An 18,836-nucleotide genomic window follows, 5' to 3' on the forward strand; every position below is an offset into this window, starting at 1 on the left:
TGGTTTCTTTACAGCCTAAGGGCCTTGACCTAACAGGGGTTGCCTATAAACATTGGAAAACAGATATTTACATTGCAGTTCACAACAGTAGCAAAATGACAGGAAGTAGCAACGAAAATAATTTTATGGTGTTTTGGGGGTCCCCACAACATGAGGTATTAAAGGGTCGCTGCAGGAGGAAAGTTGAGCAGCCCTGCTGAAAGCCATGTTTAGGCCATCACTCATAACAGTAATGTACTGCTGAAAGACTTTGGGGCACCTCAGCATTACTGCACCCCTTTCCTGGGAACCAACCACGCATACACTGGAGCTTTGAGTGCTTTCCATCCCCATTGTAGTCTTTCTTCAATAGACCTGGACCTGGAACTGGGGTGAGACGACCTGCAGGTGTTCCTCCTTGTAATCGCCATAACATTGATCAAGTAGAGTTAGCTGACCGTTGAATGAACTAGTCAAAATAGTTGACAAATGATTTTTGGACTTTCCCTTTGATTCTGTACTACCCCCTCCCTGATTTTGTGGTTTTTCCTTTAAAAGAGCTTGTAATAGACAAAGCAGGAGTCCTTCCTTCTCCTCTCGAGGCTGAGGGACCTCTGCCGTGGCAGAATAAAAATTCCTCGTGCTATTGCATCAACCGTGCTGAGAGTGTCTCTTGGGGCGACCTCCTGCTTGGTGGGGCTTTAGGGCCCAACACTGCTACTAGAGCCTCCAAATGATCTATGTATGCTTTCTAAGTTTGAAATAAAAAATCATAATAAAAGAAGAAATAATGAGAAAAGTTTGTTTTTTTAAATCAAAAGCAGTCAGTCCAGCAATGACTTGTATTCCCCTAATTTCCCCATTCCCCCTTGCTTTGATTAGCCAATCGTGTCAGATTGTGAAGTTAAGTTCCCACCAATGGGTATAATGCAATGCAGCCAACACCTCCACCTACAAAAAAAATAGCCATGTTTGCCCAGGTGTGCGTTCTAGCACTTCTTTTGCCACCCTCTCCTCCAAGAACTAACTTACCTAGCTACTTTATTTTTCCCTTTGAGTGTTCTTTTGTGCAAGGCGAGATTATTTATTGCCTGTTAATAACACCATGCATACCTATTTGGCTTGTTTTTTTTTTTCTCGAGACAGGGTTTCTCTGTGTACCTTTGGAGCCTATCCTGGCACTAGCTCTTTAGACAAGGCTGGTCTTGAACTCACGGAGATACGCCACCACTCTGAGATTAAAGGCGTGTGCCACCACTGTCTGGCGGAACCATGTAGATCAGAATGATCTGGAACTTAAAAATCAGCCTGTTTCTGCTTCCCTAGTGCTGGGATTAAAGGGGCGCACTAACATGCACAACAGCATTGATAAATTTTAAACTGTAGTATGATGAAAGCGCCAGGCCTGGTGTGTGATCTCACTAATCTTTGACAGTAAAAACAAGCATCCTCTGCTGACTTTTGACCCGCGATCAATTTTATTTTATAATTTTTGTTTTTTGAGGCAGGGTTTCTCTGCTTAATAGCCCTGGCTGTCCTGGAACTCGCTCTGTAGAGCAGGCTGGCTTTGAACTCAACAGAGATCCGCCTGCCTCTGCTTTACGAGTGCTGGGATTAAAGGCGTGCGCCACCACCGCCCGGCCACGAGCAGTTTTAAACACTGAGGTGGTATTTGAACCAGCGACTTAAGGTTCTTAAACCTGGGTTTTGGAAGGATGCCTAGCTACAGGTCACAACCACTGCGCATGTCTAGAAGCAGTTCCGGGAACCCGGAGCAAGGGTGGGGGTGGAGCTACATTATTCCCAGGACCCCGCAGCCGCAGAAAGCAGCCGACCCGGGGTCGCAGGAAAGGCCGACCTCGAGCCCGGCCGGCAACCAATCAGAGCCCACCAGGGCAGCGCCTCAGCCAATGGCCTGAGCGAGGGCCTTGGGAGCGGGTTCCAAATGGTTCGAGGGGTCACAGGAAAGCGGCGAACGTGGCCGGCGACCAATCAGAGCCAAGCGGGGCAGCGCCTCAGCCAATGGCCTGCGCGAGGGCCTCGGGAGCGGGTTCCGAATGGTTCGAGGGGTCGCAGGAAATCTGCGAACGTGACCGGCGACCAATCAGAGCCAAGCGGGGCAGCGCCTCAGTCAATGGCCTGCGCGAGGGCCTTAGGAGCGGGTTCCAAATGGTTCGAGGGGTCGCAGGAAAGCGGGCGAACGTGCCGGGTGGGATAGCGGCGTCCCGCTGGCCCGATAGTTCCATCCGCCAGCGCAGCGTGGCGGGAAGCACGCCCAGACGGGGTTTTGGGGTGAGCGGATGGTGGCCGTCTGCGGCCGAGATGCCGCTTCCCTGTTTGCCCCGCTCCTCCGCCATGGACAAGTGGAACGTCCCAAGATGGCCGCGCCCTGCAGGGGCTCGAGCCGGGCGGCGGCTCCCGAGTTCCCCCCACGCCCGACATCCATGTGGTTCAGCCCAGGCCGCCGCGATCCGCGGCTCAGATGGTCCCCTCCGGTCACACGCAGTGGTTTGGGCCGAGCTAGCGTCACAGGGCTTGGGAGTGGCTACTTCCCTGAGCACCAGGTCTTAGGGTGGGTGCGGTCCTGAGACTGCAAATATTTGAAAGGGAACACGTTGTGGAGTGACCTGGTTTTCACTTTTGAGATAGAGTCGTACACTCTATATTGTCCACACTGGCTTCTAACATCCTGTGTTGGCCAGTTTGACCTAAAACTCGAGGAGATCCTCCTGCTACCCTGCTGAACACTGCGGTTATAGGAGTGATTGACAGGGTGGGGAGGGGCTTGGGAAAATACCGAACGTTACACAGATATTTCATAAAAGTAACTTTCGTGAGCCCGGCATAGTGGCACACTCCTTTAATACCAGACTCAGGGGAGAGGGGCAGAGGCAGGCGGATATCTGAGTTTGAGGACATAATGGTTTACAAACTGAGTTCTAGGACAGCTAGGGCTACGAAATGAGACCCTGTCTTGAGTCCTCGCCAAAAACAAACAAACAAACAACAACAAAACAAAAAAACAAATAACAAAAATAGTAACAATAGGGGCTGGAGAGATGGCTCAGCACTTAAGAGCACTGGCTGCTCTTCAAAGGACTGGGCTCATCCCTAGCAGCCACAAGGTGGCTCACAACTCTCTGGAACTCCAGTTCCAGGAGAGCACTCCCCTGGTCTCTGCAGACACCAGGCACTCATGTAGGGCAGAGACATAGAGGCAAGCAAAATACCTAGAGATTTAAGAGAAATAAAACCCACCAACAATTAGCTTCATATCTTTTTTCATAATTCATGTCCATTCCCTGCATTCAGTCCTTCCCCATTCCCTTATACTTAGTCTTTCTTGTTCTTTTCTTTGCTATACTGTGTCCCATGTAAACATTTGCTTACATATATACATATATTATTGGCTACATTCCAAATATAACAGGCATTTTTCTGAGAATAAAATACATTCTAAGTTCATCCATTTTCCTGCGAGTTTTTGTTTAACTTTTTTTTTTTTTAGCACTGAATAACATTCCATTGTTTTAAATATATTGTTGGGATTCTGGAACCCCAAAACCACCAAGAGACCACATCCAATGCAAAAGCAAAGTCTTTTTTTATTACAAGTTAAATGGGGTCCATCTGTCCGTTGGTCCACCCGCTGGTCCGATGGAGGAGGGACCCCCCAAGAGCAGCAGTGGGGCAGGGGGATAGAGCAAAGGGGGGATGGTCTGGGAGTCTTCAAGTTGCACGGACAGTCTGGGATAGGCACACCTCCAGGCTGGGGGAACCTGTCCTGAGGTAATTGGTCAGCTGCAGCTGGGGAAAGGTTGCTATACCTGGAAGCCATGGGGGAGCGGTTACTGCATTCCACCATTAACAGTAAAGCACATCCAGAGCCCGCCAGCGCCAGCTCACTTCTGATTGCTTCCTTACCAAATGGAGAATACCTGGCAATTTCTTCCCAGTAATTAAGGCAAGGCCAGGGGCTCAGCACATCCTGCTCAGTCAGGGGCCTGTATCTTGCTGGGTCTTTTCTGCAGCCTGTCACAGTTGCCAACTGGGGTGGGGAGTGCTGGGTAAACCCTTCAATACGGCTAATGAAAATTTGGTGTGTGTGTTAATGGACTAGATAGATTTCATTCTTTCCTATAGTGATTAAAGCAGCGATAAACATGGGGGTGCCAATATCTCTATGGTAGGGTATGGGGTTCTTTGAGAAATCTTCAAACTGATTTCCACAATGACTTTATATTAGCTTGCACCACTATCAAAAGTTGATTAAGGGTACTTTCTCTCCACATCCTTTCCAACATTGGTTGTCAGATTTATGGACAGCCATTCTGACTGGGGTGAGGTGGTATCTCAAAGTAGGTTTAATTTGCATTTCCTTAATGGCTAAGGATAGTGAACACTTTAAAAATGGTTATTGGTCGTTTTTGTTTGGTTTTCCCCATGCAGACCTCAAACTCAGGTATCCACCTGTCTCAGCCTCCTGAGTGCTGGGATTAAAGGCATGCGCAGTCACCATCACCATTACTACCCTCCAGCCCGTTTTTATTTAAACAGTTTCTCTACGTCCTGGCTGTCCTGGACCCACGCCCAGCTCATTTGTACTTTTTGATGACTGGCAATTTTGTTTCCTTGGTATTTAATTTAATTTAATTCTTTGTAAATTCTGGCTATCAAGCAGGGCGGTGGTGGCGCACGCCTATAATTCCAGCACTCGGGAGGCAGAGGCAGGTGGATCTCTGTGAGTTCGAGGCCAGCCTGGCCTACAAGAGCTAGTTCCAGGACAGGCCACAGAGAAACCACAGAGAAACCCTGTCTCGAAAAACCAAAAAAAAAAAAAAAAAAAAAAAAAATTCTGGCTATCAGCCCATTGTCTGAGGTGTAGCTAGTAAAGATCTCTGCTCTTGGCTCTGCCCACTGTTCCCTTGTAAGACTTTAAGACAATCCTGAAGCCATTTTTGACAATTCTGAATCCTCTCAGCCTCTGTGCCATAGTGCTTCCCCTCCTCCCTGGGAACCAAGGACCTAACAGCTACACTCACACGTACTCGGTTCCTGAACAATTACTCATATACGTATGCTTTGGTTCGGTCCCCTGGGAAACGGGGTCAAAATGACCTCTTACCTCATCTGATCTGGCAACAGCTCTCCAGTCAATTATTGGTAATAGCCCTTGCAAATAAGCCAATCAGAATGTTCAAAGAACAACCCCCCTTGCTTCTGTGGCCCCTTTAAAAGTAGACTGTACCAGCTATTCCAGGTCCCTCGGCTTCCCGAATGCTGGGGGACCCTGTCATGACAGAATTAATAAAATCCTTATGCTTTTGCATCGGCTGTGGTGTATGAGATGGTCTCTGGGGGTGACTCCTTCTCGGTGTTTGGACGCTAGAGTCCAACACCCTTTGATGTACACAAAGTGTTCAATTCCATACAGTTCCATTTGTTGATAGTTTGGGTTAGTTCAGGTAATATATTAAAAAAAGTTCTTTAGGTCAGGCATGATGACACATGCCTTTAATCCCAGCACATGCTGGGGGTCTACAGTGAATTCAAGGACAGGTTCCAAAGCAACAGAGAGAAACACTGCTTCGAAAAACCCAAAACAAAAAAAAAGGGGGAAGAAGGGCTGGAGAGATGGCTCAGAGATTAAGAGCATTGCCTGCTCTTCCAAAGGTCCTGAGTTCAATTCCCAGCAACCACATGGTGGCTCACAACCATCTGTAAAGAGGTCTGGTGCCCTCTTCTGGTCTGCAGACATGCACACAGACAGAATATTGTATACATAATAAATAAATAAATATTAAAAAAAAGGGAAGAAGAAAAAAGAGAAGAGATGAAGGAGGAGAATAAAGAAAGGAAAAAGAAAGAAAAAAATACAGACCAATTTTTTGATGAACACAGATGCAAAAATTCTTAACAAAATGCTTACAAACTGAATTCAGGTATACACTGAGAAGATTACACATTATAACCAAATGGGCTTCATCCTAGAAAGGCAACATTGTTACAACATACATAAACCAATAAATGGAATACAAACAAACTCAAGGACAGAAATTACATTAATTATTTAAACTGATGTTTAAAACACATTGGACAAGTTCGACAAGTTTTTGTGATAAAAGCTCTGGAGACTGTAGGAACAGATGGAAAACACCTCAAAATAATAAAGGTTATATACCAACATGTTATTATAGCCAACATTATATTAAATGGAGACATACTGAGCATTTCCTCTAAAATCAGGAATGAGATAAGGAAAGTTGCCCACTCTCCTCTACCTGTTTTCTACAGTGTCAAAGTCTTAGCTGTAGCAATTAGACAAGAGACATAAAAGGGGTAATAGGAAGGGGAAAAGCGACACTCTTTTCTGAGACCCACTATGTAGCCCTATGGAACTTGCTATGTAGACCAGGTGGCCTCACACTCATGGAGATCTGCCTGACTATGCCTACTGAGTGCTAGGATCAGAGCTGTGTGCCACCACACCCAGCCCATTTCCTGTTTTTAAGTTTTTGAAGAAAGAGTCTTTTGATGAAGCTCAGACTGTCCTAGAACTCATGGAAATCTTCCTGTCTCGGCTCTCAAGTGTTAGATTACAGGTATGGGCTACCAACCACACTTGGTGACTCACATCGTTTTTATGTTTGTTCATTTTGGCCAGAGAGTTCAGTTTGCCTTTGTTCAACAGTCAGCAATTTCTCTTTTCCTGGTGGTACTGGGGATGGAACCCAAGGCTTTACATATGTTAGGCACATACACCAACACTAAGCCCCATCCCTAGTCCCAATTATCTTATCATCCTGTTCTGGGGTGTTTTGACTCTTTTCAATGTATGCCATAGGCATTTAGGTATTCTTATCTGTGGCCCAGATCTAAGTCAAATACCATTTATTGCATGAATGACTTAAGCTTCAAATATGATTGAGAAGCAATAGTGTCTAATACTCTGACTTCTCTTGTTGATTTTTATCTTACACCATTAAGCAGGAAAAATGTTCAGGATTCTCAACAATAACCTTTTAAAAAAATATAATTACCTAGGGCAAGCAGAGAAACTGCATGAGTCAGAAATAGCTTTTAACCTGCAAGCTAATAATTTAGGACTAAAAGTGACTGGCTTCTTTGGAAATTAGAAGTAACCCATCCCATCTGTGGGCATAAGTCTCCATGTCTCTTCAGTGCATCATCACCTCAGTGACATTCCTGGAGGTCTGCCCTGGATCAAGGATAACGGATGTCCTACTAGAGTTCTCAGCGGGGGCAGCAGTTTTCCCTTACTCAGACAAACTACCAGAAATAAAGTGTGAGGAGGAAAGGTCTATTTTGGTTCACAGTTTTGGAGGTTCTAAGTCATGGCCTAAGCAATCTCTAGCAGGCCGTTAGCTTTCAAAGGTCAAAAATAAGTGCTACTAGCATCATCCTGGGCAAGAATCCTTTAACATATGGATATATGGGCTAGAGAGATGGCTCAGTGGTTAAGAGTGCTTGCTGCTCTTTCAAAGGACCCAAGTTTGGTTCCTTGCATGTAGCTTCAGTTCCCAGGGGACTTAACACTAATGGTCTCTGAAAGCATCTGTACTCATAATTGCACACTCTCACACAGGCACACACATAATATAACTAAAAATACAATGAACCTTAAAAAAAGAAAGATATGGGTCTTTGAAAGCCATTCAAGATCCAAACTCAGGAAGCTGTTCTGAGATGTAGCACTGGAGATTCTATAGTGTTTGTGTGAGGACAGATCTCATCATTTCTTTTTTTGTTTTTTTTTGTTTTTTCGAGACAGGGTTTCTCTGCGGCTTTGGAGCCCGTCCTGGAACTAGCTCTGTAGACCAGGCTGGTCTCGAACTCACAGAGATCCGCCTGCCTCTGCCTCCCGAGTGCTGGGATTAAAGGCGTGCGCCACCAACGCCCGGCAGATCTCATCATTTCTATGCTCCAAGAGGGAACTCTGTATTGGATAGGTAATTTAACTTGTCCTGCACCCTGAGCAGGGAAATGAGGCTAAGAAGTGAAGTAGCTCCACCTCAGTCATCTCAGTTCCCACCTGAATTCACAGCTCACATACTGGTTTTGATGTCATCTTCCCACTTTTTAAAATGGGTTTTATTATATTCTAAATTTTGGTAAATAGTCTGGTCTATCAACTCACACCTCTGTTCTTGCTCCTCAAAGGAGGATAGAACAATTGTCTCCTATCTTCTCCATGGCATCCATTGCAGATTGCAACACAACTAGTGACAGCCTGGGGGATGACAGTGGTCCACATGTCAGTCTTCATCCGAGTTACTGGGACCCATGTACTGGCAGATAGCATCATAGTGGAGCTCTACAACCTGGTTCTCTCTCCCAAGTTGCACCAAAGCTTGACTCTGCACGCTGTCCCGACTCAGAAGAAGTCCCACCTGAGGAGGAATGGGGAGAGTCAGCAAAGGCAGCCTAGATCCTCAGTGATCTCCAGAGTCATTTCCAGGTGTGGGGACTCACCTTTCCAGCATGTGGTCCCAGCACCACCATCACACGGTGACCCTCTCCCTTGGGAATCAGGGTTTCCAGCATGTTTTCTGTCACGCCTACAGATGAGGTAGAAAGAAATGAGATCGCTGGGCGGTGGTGGCGAACGCCTTTAATCCCAGCACTTGGGAGGCAGAGGCAGGTGGATCTCTGTGAGTTCGAGACCAGCCTGGTCTACTAGAGCTAGTTCCAGGACAGCCAGGGCTATTAAACAGACAAACCCTGTCTTGAAAAAAACAAAACAAAAAAAACAAAAAATAAAAAAAGAAATTTTTTGGAGGAATTCCTTAAATGTGCAAGACTGAGTATCGTTATGATTTTGTTTTTGTTTTTTGAGACAGGGTCTCTTTGTGTAGCTTTGGAGCCTGTTCTGGAACTGATTCTGTAGACCAGGCTGGCCTTGAATTTACAGAGATCTGCCTGCCTCTGCCTCCCGAGTTCTGGGATTAAAGGTATGGACTACTACCAGCAGCTTCTTTATGATTTTTAAAAAATGATATATGTATGTATGTATGTGTATATCTGCCCATTAAATAATCTCCTCTCCTCTGTGTGTGTCTTTCTTTTTTCTACTTCTTCCCTCATTCTCTCTCTTTATTGAGATACACTCTCTTTATGTAGTTTGGACTGTCCTGAAAGTCACTGAGTAGGCCCCATGCCCTCTGAGTGCTGGGATTAAAAGCATGCACCACCATTCCTGGCTTTAATTTTGTTTTTTTAAAAAATCTTTTAGAGGGTTGGAGGGATGGCTCAATGGAACAAACACTGCCTGCTCTTTCAAAGAACCCAGGTTCGATCCTCAGCATCCACAGGGCTCTCCCAACTGTCTGTTATTTCAGTCCCAGGGGATCTGATACCCTCTTCTGGCCTCCAGTAGCACTCACTGGATCCGTGTGGTGTACAGATAATACATGCAAGCCGAACATTCATGCAAACAGAATAATAAAATGACTTTACATTTTTTGTGTGTGTGGGGGAGTATACTTGTTACATTGCCTGTGTGAAGGTCAGAAAACAAATTGTCCGAGTCAGTTCTCTCCTTTCATGTGGGTCCTTGTTTTTATTTTGCTCTTTTGCTTTTTGGTTTTGGAGGCAGGATCTCATGTGTGGTTTGAGATTTGATATGTAGCTAAGGATGACCTTGAACTCTAGATCCCCCTTGGTTTTAAGAACTGCTGATATTACAAATGTACAGGTGTGATCCCATAAGACACTACACACTGCATCTTCCAAGCATATATATATTGCTTAACTGTATTTCCATCCAACTGGTCCAGAAATCTTTAGCCAGGAAGAACCTTGAACTTCTGCTCTTCCTGCTTCTGCCTCTCAGTTGCCTAGACTACAGACTTGCCACTAAGGCCAGCAAGACCCTTTTTATCTTTTTTGTTTGTTTCTCTTTTTCTGAGACAGAGTTTCTCTGTGTAACAATTCTGGCTATCCTGGAACTTGTTTTATAGAACAGGCTGACTTTGAACTCACAGACGTCTACCTGCCTCTGCCTCTCCCGTGCTGGGACACACTTTGTCAAAGTCAAGAAACCAGATGCTGGAGAAAAGATTCAGTGGTTATGATGAATGAGTCCATTCAATTCACAGCACCATATGTAGCTCACAACCATCTGATGTCCCCTTCTTTCTTCAATAGGCACCGCACATGTGCACATACACACATACAAATAAAAAAATAAGTCTATTTGGGGCTGAGAGATGACTCAACAGTTAAGAGTACTTGTTCTCCAGAGGACCTGGGTTCTCTTCCCAGAAACCACATGGTGACTTACATCCATCCATAACCCCAGTGCCAGGGGATCTGACCCCCTCTGCTTACTTCTGAAGGCTTCTACCATGCATGTAGTTCACATGCATACATGCAGGCAAAACATTTATACATACACATTTTTAAAAATTTTTCTTGAGCTCTACATTTTTCTCTGCTCTCCTCCCTGCTTCTCCCTTCCCCTTATATCCTCTCCGAAGGGCCCCATGTTCCCAATTTACTCAGGAGATCTTATATTTTTCTACTTCCCATGTAGATTAGGTCCATGTGTGTCTCTCTTAGTGTCCTCATTGTTGTCTAGGTTCTCTTGGGTTGTGATCCTCTGTTGAGAGTTCTTTGTTTAGATCTGTACTCCAATTTTTTTATTGTATTAGTTGTTCTTTTGATAAACAATTTCTTGATTTCTTTGTATATTTTGGAGATCAGCCCTCTGTCTGATGTGGGGTTGGTAATCTTTTCCCATTCCATAAGCTGTTTTGTCTTGTTGACCATGTCCTTTGCTTTACAGAAGCTTTTCAGTTTCAGGAGGTCCCATTTATTAATTGTTTCTCTCAGTGTCTGTGCTGCTGGGGTTATATTTAGGAAGTGGTTCCCTGTGCCAATGCGATCAAGTGTACTTCCCACTTTCTCTTCTTTAAGGCTTAGTGTGCTTAAATTTATGTTGAGGTCTTTGATCCATTTGGACTTGAGTTTTGTGCATGGTGATAAATATGGGTCTATTTTCATTCTTCTACATGATGATATTCAGTTGTGCCAGCACCATTTGTTAAATAGACTTTCTTTTTTCAATTTGATATTTTTTGCTTCTTTGTCAAAAACCAGGTGTTTGGCCGGGCGGTGGTGGCGCACACCTTTAATCCCAGCACTTGGGAGGCAGAGGCAGGTGGATCTCTGTGAGTTCGAGCCTGGTCTACAAGAGCTGGTTCCAGGACAGGCTCCAAAACCACAGAGAAACCCTGTCTCGAAAAACCAAAAAAAAAAAAACCAAAAAAACCCCCCCAAAAACCAGGAGTTTGAAGGAGTGTGGATTAATATCCAGGCTTCAATTTGGTTCCATTGGTCCTCCTGTCTGTTCTTATGCCAATACCAGGCTGTTTTCATTACTGTAGCTCTGTAGTAGAGTTTGAAGTCAGGGATTGCAATGCCTCCAGACGTTCTTTTATTGTACAGGATTGTTTGGGCTATCCTGGGTTGTTTTTTTTTTTTTTTTGCTTTTCCACATGAAGTTGAGTACCATTCTTTCGAGGTCTGTGAAGAATTTTGTTGGGATTTTGCTGGGCATTGCATTGAATCTGTAAGATTGCCACTTTTACTATGTTAATTCTGTTGGACTCTAGCGTCCAAACACCGAGGAGGAGTCGCCCCCAGAGACCACCTCACACACCACAGCCAATGCAAAAGCATGAGGATTTTATTAATTCTGTCATGACAGGGTCCCCCAGCATTCGGGAAGCCGAGAGACCTCGAATAGCTTGCACAGGCTACTTTTAAAGGAGAAGGCCACAGAAGCAAGGGGGGTTGTGATTGGCTTATTCGAAAGGGCTATTACCAATAATTGGCTGGAGAGCTGTTGCCAGATCAGATGAGGTAAGAGGTCATTTTGACCCCGTTTCCCAGGGGACCGAACCAAAGCATACGTATATGGGTAATTGTTCAGGAACTGAGTACGTGTGAGTATAGCTGTCAGGTCCTTGGTTCCCGGGGAGGAGGGGAAGCACTATGGCACAGAGGCTGAGAGGACTCAGAATTGTCAAAAATGGCTTCAGGATTGTCTTAAAGTCTTACAATTCTACCAACTACCAACCCAAGAGCATGGGAGATCTTTCCACTTTCTGGCATCTTCTTCAATTTCTTTCTTTCTTTCTTTCTTTCTTTCTTTTTTTTTTTTTTTTGGTTTTTCGAGACAGGGTTTCTCTGAAGCTTTGGAGCCTGTCCTGGAACTAGCTCTGTAGACCAGGCTGGTCTCGAACTCACAGAGATCCACCTGCCTCTGCCTCCCGAGTGCTGGGATTAAAGACGTATGCCACCATCGCCTGGCCTTCAATTTCTTTCTTCAAAGATTTCTCTTTACCACTGTTCTATATCATCAGCCCTTTTTAAAAATGATTTATTTAGGGGTATTGAGATGGTTCAGCACGTGTGGGCACTTGCCACCAAGTCTGACAATGACCTCTACAAGCACACCAAGGTACACATACCCCCTCCCCAAATATACACAAAATAAATCAATGTAAAACTTTATTCTTTTTTGGGACAGGATCATGCTGTGTAGTCTTGGATGGTCTGATTATTAGATAGTGCAGGCTGGGCTTGAACTCCTAGCAGTCCTTCCTCTGCCCCCTGAGTGCTAGGATTACAGGTGCGAGCCACCATGTATTATTTCCTTCTGTCCATTCATCCTTTTTTCTCAGTGTGTGTGGGGGAGGGGTGTCAAGACAGGGTTTCTCTGTAGCTTTTGGAGCCTGTCCTGGAACTCACTTTGTAGATCAGGCTGGCCTTGAACTCACAGAGATTCACTCGACTCTGCCTCTGAATGCTGGGATTAAAAGCATGTGCTACCACTGCCCGGCCACTCATCCATCCATTTTTATGCCTTTAATTTCTCCAGAGTAGGCCTTGGCACAGGGTGCTAGAAATGACACTAGTTTTTCTTTTTATGCCCTCACCTGTACCTGCAGGGGTCTTGCACTAGCCTCCCTTTGTGCCCTTGATACACTCCTGTGCCCGTCCCTTCCTGCTTTTACAGCCATGTGTGACACAGATCCTCAGAGGGTGTTTGGAGGTGTTTTTATTTCTGTGAATGTTTTGTGTTTGCATGTAGACCTGTACCAAGCGCTGGCAGAGCTCGCGGAGTTAAGAAGAGGGGTGTTAGAACTCTGGCAGTTCAAGGCCACTTGTCTACAAGTGAGTTCGAGAACAGTCAGGGATACATACTGAGACTTTGTGTCAAACAAAAACAACAACAAAACTATTTTAAATCATTAAATAAAGTAATTAAACTGATACGAAGGAGCCCAAGCTGGTGGGGCCCTTGCCTATGGATTCGTGGCCTACTGTACAGAAAGAGAGAAGTCTGACAGTAGAAAGTGTTTGCTTAAATTGAAGTGTGATGTCTTCTCCCTCAAACCTGTTTAAAGGCAAATGATTAATAAATTAAATTGAGCTGGACATGATGACCCATGCCTTTAATTTTAGAACTCAGAGTCAGAAGAAGGTGAGTCTCTGGAGGTTCCAAGCCAGCCTGGTCTACATAAGTAATCAGTCAGACATACGAACATACAAATGAGACCTTAGCGCTCTCTCTCTCTCTCTCTCTCTCTCTCTCTCTCTCTCTATATATATATATATATATATATATACATATATATACACACACATATATATATATGTATACACACACACACATATATATACATACATACATACACACACATATATAGTTTTTTCGGAGCCTGTCCTGGAACTTGTTCCATAGACCAGGCTGGCCTTGAACTCTGAGATCCACCTGTCACTGCCTGGAGCTGGGGTTAAAGGTGTGCACCACCACTGCCCGGCCTTCAAAAAATATTTTAAAAAGGTAAAGACAATCCAAGGGCCTCCTCTACCTCCTGGTTCCTATTTTAGCGAACATCTATTTACTTATCTATTACTTATACCATTAATAATATTGAGAAATTAAGGTTGTGTTTTTTTTTTGTTTGTTTGTTTGTTTTACCCAGGAACTCGTGACAATCTTCTGCCTCAGCCTCCCAAGCGTTAAATCACCCCAGGTGAACAAAACTTCTGACAATCCTCTATCATTGAAACTTGAAAACAGCAGTTCTGAACCTGTGGGTTACACCCCATTTGACAAGCCTCTGTCTCCAGAACGATTTGCATTACGATTCCTAATGGTAGCAAAATGACGTAATGAAGAAGCAAGGAAACTGATTTTATGGTGGGGGGGGGGTCACCACAGCACGAGGAACTGGATCAAAGGGGCGCAGTTAGGAAGCTTGAGAGCCACTGCAGGGAAGACTACACTAGGATAACCTAAGGCCTCACCTCCTAGGCTTTTGTCCTGAAGTATACCCACTTGGCCCCACCTAGGAACCTAACAGACAATCACGGGCCCTCGGCTCCCAAATATCGGCTCTCTGCCTGCCCAGGCCCATGGGAGGCTAAGGCTCCCCCAGTAAATGGGCAGGGTTTCTTGGTTTCGTTTTTGCCGCGCAGGCGCAATGTGTTGCAACAAGCTACAGAAGCAACCCCTTGGCCTCCTCTACCACCGGCAGAGGGCGTGTATCCAGTAGCTCCTGGAGCTATAGGAGTTTGAGCTTGTGCAGGACAATTTAGCCTTGGACCCAAACGTGGGGAGAACACTCACGATTCCTCAGTCAGAAGATCTAAAGAATCCCCTCAAGATAGCACGAGCGGCTGAGCATGATGTCTCATGCTTATAATTCTAGCACAGCAGGCAGAGAGGCAATAGGATTGCCACAGGTTCCAGGCCATCCTGGTCCACATTCACGTAGCTAGTCAGGGATAAACGGTGAGACCCTGTCTTAGAAGAAAAAAAAATATCTCAGGGAGGCAAGAGGATTGTCACAACTTCCAGGCCATCCTGGTCCACATTCACGTAGCTAGCCAGGGATCACAGTGAGACCCTGTCTCAGAAGAAAAAAAATATCTCAGGGAAGCTGGGCATGGTGGCTCAAGCTGCAATTTCAGCATTTTGGAGGCAGAGACCAAGGACTGAGAGTTCAAGGCCAGGCTCAGTTATACAGGAAGGCTGAGATAAGCCTAGATTTCATGAGACCTTGTTTCAGAAGACTGTGTTGGGCTGTAGAAATGACTCAGTAGTTAAGAGCACTGGCCACTCTTCCAGAGGGCTCGAGTGTCGGTCCCAGTACCAAGGAATCTCCCAACTCTCTAACTCCAGTTCCAGGGGATCCAATGGCCTTTTCTGGCGCCAGGCATAAAGTTGTGCACAGACATACATACAAGCAAAGCAGCCATGCGCATTAAAAAATAAAATTAGTTCCAGGACATGATCCAAAGCTACAGAGAAACTCTGTCTAAAAAAGCCAGATTATGACAACAATAATAATATAAAATTAAAAAAAATTAAAATGGGTAATGGATATGCATTGGTGGGTAAAGTGCTTGATGCGCAGGTATTAGGACCTGAGTTCAGAACCCCAGCATGCATGTAAAATCTGGGCAGAGTGGTATATCTCTAATCTCAGCAGTGGGAGCTGGCAGGGGTGACAGAAGGATCCCAGGGGCTCAGTAGCCCACCATTTAGCCAAAGTGGCAAACTCTAGTCCAGTGAGAGATCCCGTCTCAACCACAATAGAGAGCCAGGTATGGGCTAGACTTTAGACTCTGGAAACAGGTAGACAGACCTCCGAGTTTTGAGGCCATTCAGGGCTGCCTAGTAGGACCCTGCCTCAAGCAAAGCAAAACTATGTACGGGGGCTGGAGAGATGGCTTAATGGTTAAGAGCATTGGCTGCTCTTCCAGAGGATCCAGGTTCTGTCCCCAGTCCCCACATGGCTGCTCACAACTGTATTTCCAGTCTCAGCACATCTGATGTCCTCTTCTGGTCTCTGAGGACTCTGCATGCATGTGATATTCAGGACATAGATGCAGGCAGAAACACCCATATACACAAAATAATATACATTTCTTTTGGTTTTTCGAGACAGGGATTCTCTGTGGCTTTAACGCCTGTCCTGGAACTTGCTGTGCAGACCAGGGTGGCCTTGAACTCGCAGAGAATGGCCTGCCTTTGCCTCCTGTGTGCTGGGATTAGAAGTGTGTACCACCACACCCATGGCTGAGATGGCTCAGTCTTTAGAGCATTGGCTGTTTTCCAACAGACATGGGTTGGATTTCCAGAACCCACAGATCCTGTTGAACCCCACCTTGGGGGAAAAATGAGAGGCCCAGTAGAATATGTCCATGTGAGCCCATCAATAAATTCTAATGAGCTGGGCGGTGGTGGCGCACGCCTTTAATTCCAGCACTCAGGAAGCAGAGACAGGAGGATCTCCGTGAATTCGAAGCCAGCCTGGTCTACAGAGGGAGTTCCAGGACAGGCTTCAAAGCTACTAGAAACTCTGTCTTGAAAAATCAAATGAAGAAAGAACTTCTAATAGGCTTTGTTTTAGACATATTCCCATATTCTGCCTTTCCCTCCTTACCTGCTTGTCCTAACTCTGGCCTTTATCCTCCTTGCATGCCTCGACAGCAGTTAAGAACTTCCTTTCCTCCCTACAGCTGGTAGTTGGTAACCTTTGGATAGTCCCTCTGGGCTGGTACTCCCCAAATGCCACACCTGACACTGAAAATTCATATGGAGCAAGCCAGACCGGCCATCACCCCAATCCCATAATGGCAATTAGGGACACCTCTTGAGAGGGGGGTAGACATTGGCCAGACAGTTTTAAAGTAAAAAGGCCCCAAGGAAAAGCATATAGTTTCTTTTCTTTTTTGGCTAAAACCCAAAAATGTCTGGGCACCAAAGTGTTTTGGGAAACCTGATCTTGAATCTGGCTCCCTAAACAATTCTAGAGTGACCCTTCCAGAGAGGAGAATAGTGAAAATAAAGACTTTGCAAAGACAAATTTCTTTCTAGTCAAGAGAATAAAATTTTTGAACAGGGTGAAAACCTTATATTCCAGTTGGGCCTGTTCAATAGCTTTGTCAAGAAACTACCCTTTGGAAGGTATCCTGACTGTAAGTCAGTGGTTTCTTTAACAGCCTAAGGGCCTTGACCTAACAGGGGGTTGCCTATAAACATTGGAAAACAGATATTTACATTGCAGTTCACAACAGTAGCAAAATGACAGGAAGTAGCAACGAAAATAATTTTATGGTGTTTTGGGGGGGTCCCCACAACGATGAGGTATATAAAGGGTCGCTGCAGGAGGAAAGTTGAGCAGCCCTGCTGAAAGCCATGTTTAGGCCATCACTCATAACAGTAATGTACTGCTGAAAGACTTTGGGGCACCTCAGCATTACTGCACCCCTTTCCTGGGAACCAACCACGCATACACTGGAGCTTTGAGTGCTTTCCATCCCCATTGTAGTCTTTCTCAATAGACCTGGACCTGGAACTGGGGTGAGACGACCTGCAGGTGTTCCTCCTTGTAATCGCCATAACATTGATCAAGTAGAGTTAGCTGACCGTTGAATGAAACTAGTCAAAATAGTTGACAAATGATTTTTGGACTTTCCCTTGATTCTGTACTACCCCCTCCCTGATTTTGTGGTTTTTCCTTTAAAAGAGCTTGTAATAGACAAAGCAGGAGTCCTTCCTTCTCCTCTCGAGGCTGAGGGACCTCTGCCGTGGCAGAATAAAAATTCCTCGTGCTATTGCATCAACCGTGCTGGAGAGTGTCTCTTGGGGCGACCTCCTGCTTGGTGGGGCTTTAGGGCCCAACACTGCTACTAGAGCCTCCAAATGATCCTATGTATGCTTTCTAAGTTTGAAATAAAAAATCATAATAAAAGAAGAAATAATGAGAAAAGTTTGTTTTTTTAAATCAAAAGCAGTCAGTCCAGCAATGGACTTGTATTCCCCTAATTTCCCCATTCCCCTTGCTTTGATTAGCCAATCGTGTCAGATTGTGAAGTTAAGTTCCCACCAATGGGTATAATGCAATGCAAGCCAACCACCTCCACCTACAAAAAAAATAGCCATGTTTTGCCCAGGTGTGCGTTCTAGCACTTCTTTTGCCACCCTCTCCTCCAAGAACTAACTTACCTAGCTACTTTATTTTTCCCTTTGAGTGTTCTTTTGTGCAAGGCGAGATTATTTATTGCCTGTTAATAACACCATGCATACCTATTTGGCTTGTTTTTTTTTTTTTTTTTCTCGAGACAGGGTTTCTCTGTGTACCTTTGGAGCCTATCCTGGCACTAGCTCTTTAGACAAGGCTGGTCTTGAACTCACGGAGATACGCCACCACTCTGAGATTAAAGGCGTGTGCCACCACTGTCTGGCGGAACCATGTAGATCAGAATGATTCTGGAACTTAAAAAATCAGCCTGTTTCTGCTTCCCTAGTGCTGGGATTAAAGGGGCGCACTAACATGCACAACAGCATTGATAAATTTTAAACTGTAGTATGATGAAAGCGCCAGGCCTGGTGGTGTGATCTCACTAATCTTTGACAGTAAAAACAAGCATCCTCTGCTGACTTTTGACCCGCGATCAATTTTATTTTATAATTTTTGTTTTTTGAGGCAGGGTTTCTCTGCTTAATAGCCCTGGCTGTCCTGGAACTCGCTCTGTAGAGCAGGCTGGCTTTGAACTCAACAGAGATCCGCCTGCCTCTGCTTTACGAGTGCTGGGATTAAAGGCGTGCGCCACCACCGCCCCGGCCACGAGCAGTTTTAAACACTGAGGTGGTATTTGAACCAGCGACTTAAGGTTCTTAAACCTGGGTTTTGGAAAGATGCCTAGCTACAGGTCACAACCACTGCGCATGTCTAGAAGCAGTTCCGGGAACCCGGAGCAAGGGTGGGGGTGGAGCTACATTATTCCCAGGACCCCCGCAAGCCGCAGAA

The 18,836-nt window shown here is 45.3% G+C and overlaps 1 long non-coding RNA gene across 1 annotated transcript; it reads right to left on the reverse strand.

Annotated features, from left to right (window-relative positions):
* Positions 1–5,851: 5,851 nt before the first annotated feature.
* LOC121444333 lies at positions 5,852–16,521 on the reverse strand. The gene is made up of 3 exons (XR_005973778.1): positions 16,467–16,521; positions 8,473–8,558; positions 5,852–8,390 (listed from the first exon to the last, which is right to left on the reverse strand). It is a non-coding gene; the product is annotated as an uncharacterized LOC121444333 (long non-coding RNA).
* Between the last annotated feature and the right edge of the window lie 2,315 nt (positions 16,522–18,836).

Source organism: Microtus oregoni, unplaced genomic scaffold (genome assembly GCF_018167655.1).
Source record: "Microtus oregoni isolate MIOR12 unplaced genomic scaffold, Mior012 000121F_001, whole genome shotgun sequence".
In the NCBI taxonomy this organism is placed as follows: domain Eukaryota; kingdom Metazoa; phylum Chordata; class Mammalia; order Rodentia; family Cricetidae; genus Microtus; species Microtus oregoni.